Genomic DNA, 10,878 nt, shown 5'->3' with positions numbered 1-10,878 from the left:
TGCCGGCTCCCGCGGTGGCTCCGGGCGCTGGCGAAAAGTCGGGGAGGGGAAACTCGCGGCTGCCAGGTGCGGCCAGATCTCGGGTCCCGCCCCCGCCACCGGACCCGCCCCTATAACTCTTTGCTGGCCGCGGACCTGCCCGGTCCATCGCGGTTGCTTGCTACGCAGACGGCGAAACGGAGGCCCAGGGCTGCCGGACGCCAGAGCCAGAGACCACATAGTTGGTCTCCCACTACGCGCATCGCGGCCTCCAGTGTTTTTCGGTGCGCTCTTGGCCTTCGGCGCCACCTGCCCTGCTCTGCCTGGTATTCCCTAAGCACAGTGTGCTGGAGGCGATCTCCTGGGCCTCCCCAGAAATCAGGCGGATCTCCTGGGCCTCGTGGCCAGAGGAGTCGCGGAATGGGAGGGTCGGAGTCCAAGGTGGGCGCTGGAGGAGGAGGAGGTCGTGGTTCTTATGCGCCTTATTGATGGGGCTTTCGCTGCGACACACCTAATCTAGCAAATGTCCACCTTTCACCTCCAGGTGTGTAATATAGAGAAGGGAAGTGCCTCTCTTCCCAGAGCTGCTATGGAACAAATGAAATCTTATCCAGAAAGTTTTTGGCCTGCCACGAGCCAGGAGGTATGGCGCAGAAGGCCGAAGGTTGCAGCTGGATGCTCCTTATACGGACACCCACACACCCCTGATCGCGGAGATCCATGCGGAAGGAAACATGCTAGACAAGACCTTCTTGGACAAGGAATTTCCCATTCCCCAGGGAGGAGAAAGATTTGCCAATAGTTGGCAAATGTTGCGATTGAAACCAAGCCGGGGAAGGGGCGGAGGGATTGAGACAGAAGTGATGGTCCAGGAAGATGGTCCAGAGGAGGTGACATTTATGCAGAGACCCTAGTGAATAGGGACTGTCAGTGCAAGGGCCCTGGGGGTTGGGTGCGAGTGGACACAGGAGGAAGATCCGGGGTCTGACAGACTGTTGGCATGCCTAAGGTCCCTCAAATAGGTGAGCTGGTGGCCACACAGCAGCTGTGCATTCTCTCCCCATGCTGCAGGCCAGATCACAGAGACCCCAGAGGAGAAGCCTCCCTGCTCTCCAACTTGTGCTGGTGTCCGTAGCTGTCCTGGGCCCAGAACCTCATCCTCACCTGGCTCTCAGCTGCCACCTCCCTATGTCTAAAAATCTCTCCCCCACATCCCCACCCCTGCCTTGCTTTCAAAGACACCATCAGGGCCCACTCCAACAGCCCACGCTAATCTCTCCAAACTAAGAATCTTCACCACTTGACTTTCACTTCATCGACTGATTTCAGAGAGAGTGAGTGCTCGCATCTACTGGATTCATGGCCCAAATGCTCTGAAGCCAGGAAGCAGGAGCTCCTTCCAGGGCAGCCACATGGTTCCCAGAGACCCAACTGCTTGAGACTTGACCTCTGCTCCCCAGGGTGTGTGCATTAGTAGGAAGCTGGCACTGCAATCAGAGCAGGCACTGGCACCCAGGCATGTGACAGGAGATGCAGACATCAACTCCCAGCCCCACAGGCATGCCCTTTTTCTCTACAAGGTAAAATGTACCATTACTGGGTCTGGCGAAATGCCTCAATTGACTATAATCCTCCTCTAGGAAGTGCCGGATCCCATATCGGAGCCCTGCCCTGTCTTGGCTGCTCTACTTCCCATCCAGTTCCCTGTTTATGGGCTGGGGAAGCAGAGGAGGATGATTCAAGGCCTTAGGCCCCTGTACCCATGTGGGGTGGGAAAGGGGAAGGAGACCTGGAAGAAGCTCCTGGCTTCAGATCAGCTTAGCTGCGGCCATTGCAGCCGTTTGGGGAATCAACCAGAGGATGGAAGACCTTTCTCTCTATCTCTTCTTCTCTGTAAATCTGCCTTTCCAATAAAAATAAATCTTTTTTTTAAAACTACCATTTCTAAAGCTGAGGTAGGACCTCGGGTGTCTTCACGTGGCCATTATGCAGCCTGCCACAATGACGCAGAGAGATGAACATTTTAAATCCTGCAGGCTTTAAGCAGAGGGATGGCAGCTGCTGATGGACCCACACACTGAATGGGCTACACCCCACCCCCCATGCACCTGGGACCCTTCTCTTCCACCTGAGGAGCTCAGTTCCCTTAAAACCCCTGCCGAGTCCCAAGTGCTGAACAAAGCTCTGGGGAGCCCTCCGCTTCATCACGACACTGCAAACAATAGGATGCTTGTATTGGAGGCAGATTCGAAAACAGTAGGGTGTTTTTGTTTGGCTTTTGGTTTGGATTTGGTTTTTTTGGTTTAAGCCCACTTTCATTCCTTTCAAATGGCAGCGAGCAACACTGAATCGCAGCACTGTTTTTTTCCCCCAACCAAACCCACTGCATTGCCAACTCTCCCCTCCCAGCCCTCCTCCCCTAAGCAAAAGTGGGAAGAGCTGGGACAGCTGCCCACCGGGAGTCAACACCAGCTCTATGAGAGCCCTGGGTTTCAGGCACGGGTGGGGGGCAGGGAGCCTGGGTCTGAGGGCGGGTATACCCCCACTAGGAGCACCTGCATGACCCTTCTTGACTCTATTCTACAAAGGCCCCCTAATCTGCCACATCTCCTGCTGTGTCTTAGGCACGGCTTCCCTTTGGGTGGAGCTAGGGCACATTGGGAAGGAAGTGGCTGCTTCAGGCACTGGGCAGATGTTTGGTGTGTGCCTTGGGTGTGCCCGAAACTGACCGCTGAGCTCTGAACTGCGGCAGGAGCCCCTGCCTCAGGGAGGCTGATGGGGGAGATGGCCTAGAGGAAACCCATCATCACTCTCTGGGATAATGTTGCCAGCATGAAAGAGCAGGATGCAGGGTGAGGATGTGCTGAGGATGGAGGAGGTCTAGGTAGCCTAATGGGGGAGGTCTGAGCAGACATTGGAAGGATGAATAAGAACCAGACAGGAGAGCAGCATTTTAGGCAGAAAAGACCATGGCGTGTGCAAAAGCCCTGGGACAGGACAGACCATTGGGTTCTTCAAGGCAGCCAAGGATCAGGGTCACTCAGATCTGAAACTCTTGGTAACAGAGGGGATCTTATAAAAAATAAATAAATAACCCATTGAAGGATAGTTACACCACTTGATCTGTAGTTTTGAGGAAATGTATAGGGACCAGTGTTGCTGCCATCCCTTATGAGTGTCAGTTCAAATCCCAGCTGCTCCATTTCCCATGAACTCCAAGGAAAACAGCAGAAGATGGTTTAAATGCTTGAGCCCCTGCTACCCATGAGGGAACCTGAATGGAACACAGACTCCCCCCATTGTAGCCTGGCCCAGCACCATCCATTGTAGTCATTTGGGAGCAAACTGGAAATTTGACTCAGACTTATCACACCTGGAAAGTTCTCTGTGCTAAGACATGAAGACTGGCCTCATTGTCTTGTTTCCCCTGCACACCCTGAGATAATAAAACTGATAGAATTCTTCACTACTGAGTATGATTATTCTTTATCTAGTCTCCGCAGTGGTGGACACCGAGGTACTTTTCATAACTCTATCTAATCTCCCCATGGGTGGCTCCCAATCACCTCACTACAATATCATATGTGAGTACGCTCAGTGACACATCCCTGCACCCCTGGGTGCGACTTGCTGTTGGGAGTATTAAGGTGAAGGGCATTTGCATTTAAACTGTCTTATAGATACAATCAGACTTCTGTGTCCATGGAGTCAATCAACTGTGAATCAAAAACTCACACTTTTTCTTTCCTCTTTCAAGTGGATAGAAATAAAATAATATTTAAAGATGAAAGAAAAAATTGTGTGTGTGTGTGTTTTAATTTATTTTTACTGCAAAGTCAGATATACAGAGAAGAGACAGAGAGGAAGATCATCACTCCCCAGGCAGACGCAATGGCCAGTGCCGCGCCGATCTGAAGCTAGGAACTAGGAACTTCCTCCAGGTCTCCCACATGGAGGTGCTTAGGGTAACAAATCCAGATGTCCTCTGCAGGCCCCAGTGGGCTGCCATATCATCCATGTGCATCGGGCCTGCTATCCACAGCTCTGTATTTTCCACTAAGGAGGACCAGTTCTTGAAGGCAAACCCAAGGTCCAGGGCCAGGCGACCTGGGCTCTGCCATACCCCTACCCTGGGGGCTCCTAAACAAGTTTTTAAAAATAAGATTTTCAGGAAAAAAAAATGTGTTTATGTGTACAGGCGCTTTTTTTTTTTGCCCCCCTTTCCCTATTGTGTAAACAATACAGTATAGCAACTATTAGACATCATTTACACTGGATTTGTTACCCTAAGCACCTGCAGATGATTCAAAATCTATGAGAGAACCTAAGTTATATAAAAATATTACACCACTTTCTCTCACTTTTGGGGGTTGCATTATTTACTTTCATCTTCTTGAATGACAGAGCAAGAGAGGGAAGGAGATATCCTCCCCTGTTCTCCCCCCAAAGGCTGCCCACCCACCCGGTAGAAGCCAAGTAAGTAGTAGCCAAGGGCCCAGAAGTCCATCTCCACATGGGTGGCAAGGCCTGGCACACTTGTGCCATCATCTGCTGCCTTCCAGGGCGCATCAGAAGAAAGTTGGATGACTGGCACTCCAGCAAGGGATGTAGGTCGGCATTTCAGAGGGTGGTACACCCCACATTTCCACAAGCTCTTCCCCCAAGCTAGAACCTTGCACCTTCAGTGACATTTGTCATCCTTGAGATGACGGGATCAATTTTCCATGAATACCAAGGGGCAACTGTATTAGCCAATTGTCCCCAAAGGCCACCTGAGTTACCACCATCAAATATCTTCATTATTTGCCTACTCCTGGGACGTGCATGAGGAGCACTCAAGACTAACAAGCAAACAATACAGCTCCTCCTTTCCATTTGCTTTTCATAATCCTTCCTGGCTTCTACCCTGGTGTAGTAAGACATTTAAACTGGCCCAAAGGGGAGATGTGTGGCCTTTGCCCTCGGTCTCTGGGAGCTAATCTCTGAACCCTGGGGAAGCCCCACATGATAGAAACACCTTTGTTCAAGGTGAGGTTTTGCTCCTGACCTATGACCTGCGGTGGGATGGGGCCCAGGCATCTGTTCTCAGCTCTCACAGATCTGCCTCCCTGGAGCTGAGGCAGAGCTTGGCTCCCTGGGCCATCAGTTATCAGCTGTGCCAGAAGGCGCCCCAAGCAAGGCTCCAGCGCAGGGAGAGCGCCCGGGTCGCTCCAAGGCTGAGCAGAGCGGCTTCTATCGCTAGAGCCCAGCTTTGCAGATCCCGAAGGCCAGCCGGGCTTGGAGACGTCCCTGCACTCTGCCGCTGGGGTGTGCCACGCCCTTGGTGGCCAGGGCTTCCAAGCGCCCTCCTGGGGCTGGGCTTTGTCAGGGCTTCCTCATCCCTGACTGGGTCACTGATGGTTGCTATGGGTACTGGAGGTGGATAGAGCAGGCCCCTAGGCAGGCGCTCACTCTAACCTCTCAAGGCTAATAGATAATGGACAGACCAGTAATGGACAAGGGCTGACATTTCTGACCAAATTAGGGCTCAGAGCCAGTATCTACCGCAGAAGGAGTATAAAGCTTTTGTTATTGCAGCCCATCCTGCTCTTTGTCCCTTGCATGTGGTCCCTGTCATCTCTGCTACCTCTCTGCTGCACTGGGAAGAGACCTGGGAGAGAATTTCCCTCTGCTTAATAAAAATTTGTTTACACTCAGTGTTTTTCTTCCACGGGTAGCAGGTAAATGTAACAGTCACCCGCACTTTGTCACTTTTATTTATTTTTATTTATTATGATTGTGTGATACAATTCCATATGCCCGGGGACTTCCCTTACCCCTTCCCCAAGTTCCCTCCTCACCCCACACCCTCACTGTGTTTCTCTACATTATTACCATAGTATAGTTCTTCATAAATAGGCATATGCCCATCATTGCGGGCATGGACAATAGCAAAGAGTCCAGCATCCTATTGTCAAGATGCATTTAACAGTTGTCAAACATTTTTGCTCATTTGCAGGGGAGTCTGTACTAATATTCATTGTGCCTATGTCTCTTTTGCTCTTGGTCATTGTACTTCTGGTCAGCAGATTCTTCTCCTTGGGGCAGGTTTCTAAGCTGTGTCACCCACAGGTCTACAATTCAATTTTACTTATTGTGGTTGGCACACAGCTCTTTGTTTACAGTTACTTGTGACTCTCCTAAGTTCCAGGTCTGGGTTCTTTTTTTTTTTTTTTTAAGATTTATTTATTTTTACGAGATAGGCAGATATACAGAGAGGAGGGGAGACAGAGAGGAAGATCTCGCTTCCAATGGTTCACTCCCCAAGCAGCCACCACAGCTGGAGCTGAGCCAATCCGAAGCTAGGAGCCTCTTCCAGGTCTCCCACGAGGGTGCAGGGTCCCAATGCCTTGGGCCATCCTGGACTGCTTTCCCAGGCCACAGGCAGGGAACTGGATGGGAAGCAGGAGGGAGGGGTCTGGGAAAGCATCTATTCCTGGGGGAGGCCAGCGGAGCTGGGGGCACAGTGGAGTCGCAGGTGCTGGCTGGGCTTTCACAGAAGAGGAAGCAGAGACTGGGGAGAGACAATGACTTACGCGGGGTCACACCCTCCTCACCCCTGCCCAACTAGAGGCATCAGCCAAACCTGAGCCCACATTTCTCATCCCGCACAGGGATCCCAGAGGCAGCCACGTCCGTCCGGGGGCTCTCCTAACCCCAGCTCCTGCTACACCCCCCTCCAGCTGCTTCTGCCCTCTGCTTCCCTTCCAGCCTGAGCCCTCGCTGCTCCTGCCCAACCCCATCGACAGGGTCTGCACAATTTGGCAAATGAGAGATGCTTGGGGAATGCGGAGGGATGACAAGGCCCTGTGTTAGGACCTGGGGACATGCATCCTGCAGAAGATCTTTGGGAGGGACGTGAGATGATTCTCAATGGTCCGGAGGCAGTCATCTACTAACAGGAAGCACTTTGTTCTGCACTGGCTTTCAGTCTGTGCATGCCCAGGAGAAAGCCCTGTTCCTGCTATGTGCTTTCCACCAAATCCTGGTCACAGCTCCCTAACAGCTACAGTTCTGGCTAGGGGTTCTGATTCCTACACTTTAAGGACGTGACCCTGAAGAAAGGGCGATGGGAGGAAAGCCAGAGCCAGACCTGCCAGGGGAGGGTGGCACAGAGTTCCCACGTCTGCTCTCTGGGTGCCCTTCTCCCAGCCCTGCCCTGTACCCAGCAGGCCGGAAGTTCCTGGGTAGAACTCCCAGCCAGGGTTATTGTTCTCATGTGTTTATTTTTAACATGACCTTCTATTCATGGAGAATCATACAGGTTTTCCATACAAGAATACTTGAATTTCTTTTTAAAATTACATTGGTTTTACAATCTTTTAAAAGAAATATTCATTTGAAAAGCAGGTTTGCAGCGAGGAAAGACAGATCTTCCACTCACTGGTTCACTCCCCAAATGGCGGCAACGGCCAGAGCTGAGTCAAGCTGAAGAGCCGAGAGGTTCTCCAGGTCTCTCACCTGGGAAGCAGGGGCCCAAACACTGGGCCCATCTCCCACTGCTTTCTCCACTGGATTGGGAGTGGAGCAGTGAAGCAGCCAGACTTGAACTGCTGGTATTTAGGGGGTGAGGTGGGGTGGTGCCTGCTAGCCACAACATTGGCCTTTCAAGTGAGTTTTGACAAGAATAGCCCATGGGGGAAAGGACAGTGTTTTCAACAAGTGATATTCCAGAAGTTGGTTGTTTATTCACAGCAGAAGCTGAGCCCTTACCTTAAACAATGTGCAGAAATGGAAAAGACCTCACCGTGAGCCCAAAAGCTGTGAGGCTCCCAGAAGGAAGCTTAGCGGGTTTGGGCCGTTGCTGCCACTGGGAAGTGAACCAGAGGATGGAAGATCTTTCTCTGTCTTTCCTTCTTTACACAGATCTGCCTTTCTAATAAAAATAAATAAATCTTAAAAAAAAATGAAAAAACCTGCACATGGACAAATGTTACATGAATTTGCTGATTAGGTGCAAAATTGGCCTCAACCACAGCATGTGCTCTAGGATCTGTATTTTGGTTTTCAAAACATATATTTTAAAAACTTTAAAAAAAAAAGATTTTTAAATTTTTATTGGAAAGTCAGATATATAAAGATTCACTGATTCAACAACTAGAGACGAGCCAATCCGAAGTCAGGAGGCAGGAGCTTCTTCTGGGTCTCCCACGCAGGCGTAGGGTTGCAAGAGTTTGGGGCGTCCTCGGCTGCTTTCCCAGGCCACAAGCAGGGAGCTGGGTGGGAAGCAGGGCCTCTAGGATATGAACCAGTGTCCATATGGGATCCCAGTGCAGCAAGATGAGGACTTTAGCTACTAGGCTACTGCACAGGGTCCCAAATGTATTCTCTATTGTCATTTTATTTGAAAGGTTGAGTGACAGGGAGGGAGAGACCGACAGTGCCAGACTCTTCTGCTGGCTCACTCCCCAAATGCCAGTACCCTCCAGGCCTGACCTGAGCCCAGAACCCAATCTGGGTCTCCCTTTGAGTGGCAGAGACACACACAGGCAGCTGTGCCAGCTTCTGCTGCCTCCCAAGCTGGAGATGGGGGGACTGTGGAACCTGGGGTTCTGGTATGGAATTCACTCCTGAGCTGCTGAGCTTCTGTTGTTGTTTTGTAAAGATGTATTTATTTATTTTTTTAGTGGAAACTTGGGTATACAGAGCGAAGGAGAGGCAGAGGGGAAGATCTTCCCTCCGATGGTCCGGTGTCCATAAGGGACCTGGTGCGTGCAAGGCGAGGACTTCAGCCACTAGGCCACGGCTTTGGCCTGATGACTTTTTTTTTTCCAAACAAAAGAGGGTTTAATATGTCCCCAGGTAATCCACATTCATCATACAAATATCAAATGTAGGTAATTAAACAGCAAAAGTCACAATAAACGCCCCTGCCCCCAATACAATAACAGCTGCTGCTACCACAGCCTAGGGGACACTGGTATTCACCCTGGTTGTAGATTTTTAGTTTCTTTGCTTATATAAAATATAAATATACAACATAGATTTTAAAGTTAATATTTTCATGCGTACACTCTTAAATTCTATAAGCACTTTAAAACTTCAGAAATGCTTTAAGAGTCTAGAATGCATTTATACCCTACATACCCAGTTTTCTCTGTTTAGTTTCTACATCAGTTGCATGAATGAACTCTAAGAAAAGTTTGCTGGTTTTGAAAGGCAGAGCGACAGAAAAAGAGTGCACTTGTGGCAGACCCATCACGTGCTGGTTGACTCCCCAAATGCCAGCAACCGGCTGGGGGAGGCCAAGTGGAAGCCAGGAGCCAGGACTTCCAGCAGGGTCCCCCTCATGGCTCGGTGGGCCTCAAGAACCTGTCCACCGCGGCCTGTCCACCAGGCAGGAGGCACGAGAGCAGGAAGCTGGGCTGGAAGCCGAGCAGGTGGGACGCCTCAGACTGGCAGGCTGCTTAAACTTGCTGCCTTCACTCCAAGCCCACTCTACCAGTCTGTTTACAAACCATTTTTATTTAAAAAAAAATTTGTGTCCCCGCGGCATCCCACTCAGGCCGCGCCCACCCTCGGCACCCCTACTCAGACCAGACCCTCGGCACCCCCACTCAGGCCGCGCCCACCCTCGGCACCCCCACTCAGACCAGACCCTCGGCACCCCACTCAGACCAGACCCTCGGCACCCTACTCAGGCCCGGTGCTCATCACTGCCGTCTTCCCTTGCTAGGTTTACCCGGGGGCAGCCGGGTAGACCTTGCCAGCCTGCCCCCAGGAGATGCCTGGGTCCACCCACAGCACCCCGTTTCCCACCAAGACGCGACCCCCGAGCCCCGCTCCTAGCCCCGCACCTGTCACCTCAGGCCAGCAGGACGGCCACGCGGTTCTGGGTGGCACGCAGTGTCGCGGAGCCTTAACTACACCATCAGAACTGACAAGATGCATTCTGGGAAGTCAGGATGGCCGAGCGGTCTAAGGCGCTGCGTTCAGGTCGCAGTCTCCCCTGGAGGCGTGGGTTCGAATCCCACTTCTGACAAGAGCTAACTTTTCCTTCCACCGTTTTTGCTTTTTCGCTCTCACTATTCTTCCGCCACAAGCAAACGAGGTGATCTACGCCTTTTTAATGTTGCTTTAAAACTTCACATACTAACTATACTCAGAAGACGTTGCCTTCCAGAAGACAAGTATTTGGCTTTGGCACGTAAGAAGAGAGGTTTCCCTCTGAGGAAACGCCTGTTCTCTCAATTACTGTTCAGCATACGAAGGGTACACAGACAGTATCTGTTTTCCTGCCAAACTGAAGAAGGTGGAGTGTACCCTTCGTATGCTGAACAGTAATTGAGAGAACAGGCGTTTCCTCAGAGGGAAACCTCTCTTCTTACGTGCCAAAGCCAAATACTTGTCTTCTGGAAGGCAACGTCTTCTGAGTATAGTTAGTATGTGAAGTTTTAAAGCAACATTAAAAAGGCGTAGATCACCTCGTTTGCTTGTGGCGGAAGAATAGTGAGAGCGAAAAAGCAAAAACGGTGGAAGGAAAAGTTAGCTCTTGTCAGAAGTGGGATTCGAACCCACGCCTCCAGGGGAGACTGCGACCTGAACGCAGCGCCTTAGACCGCTCGGCCATCCTGACTGCTCTGACGCCCATCTCTGCGTAAGCAAACCTATTCAGAATGTTGGCCATGTGCGCATGCGTAGTAAGTTGCTGTAGGCTCGTTCTCCGCTCGGTCTCGGTGGAGCTGAGTTTCCGCAAGGCTCCAAGGCGACGGTAGAGGGCGCTCGAGGCCCACTGTAGAAGCTGCAGGGCCGTGAACCACTGGAGCACACCTGAACCTGCACGTGGGCTCTGAGCCTTGCTCACCTGCCGAGGCCTGGTATTTCGGCGTGCCTGTCTTTGAGTGTCTTCTGCATGTGGCA

The 10,878-nt window shown here is 51.3% G+C and overlaps 2 non-coding genes across 2 annotated transcripts; one reads left to right on the top strand and one right to left on the bottom strand.

The window, feature by feature from the left end:
- The first annotated feature begins 9,917 nt into the window (after window positions 1-9,917).
- On the top strand, window positions 9,918-10,000 carry TRNAL-CAG. Its single transcript has one exon. It is a non-coding gene; the product is annotated as a tRNA-Leu (tRNA).
- A 511-nt stretch (window positions 10,001-10,511) lies between these two features.
- On the bottom strand, window positions 10,512-10,594 carry TRNAL-CAG. Its single transcript has one exon. It is a non-coding gene; the product is annotated as a tRNA-Leu (tRNA).
- Window positions 10,595-10,878: the final 284 nt, after the last annotated feature.

Source organism: Ochotona curzoniae, unplaced genomic scaffold, assembly GCF_017591425.1.
Source record: "Ochotona curzoniae isolate NIBS_2020 unplaced genomic scaffold, NIBS_Ocur_1.0 contig_3622, whole genome shotgun sequence".
Classification (NCBI taxonomy): domain Eukaryota; kingdom Metazoa; phylum Chordata; class Mammalia; order Lagomorpha; family Ochotonidae; genus Ochotona; species Ochotona curzoniae.
The sequence above is the reverse complement of the archived record's forward strand: the minus strand, read 5'-3'. Positions and strand labels throughout refer to the sequence as shown.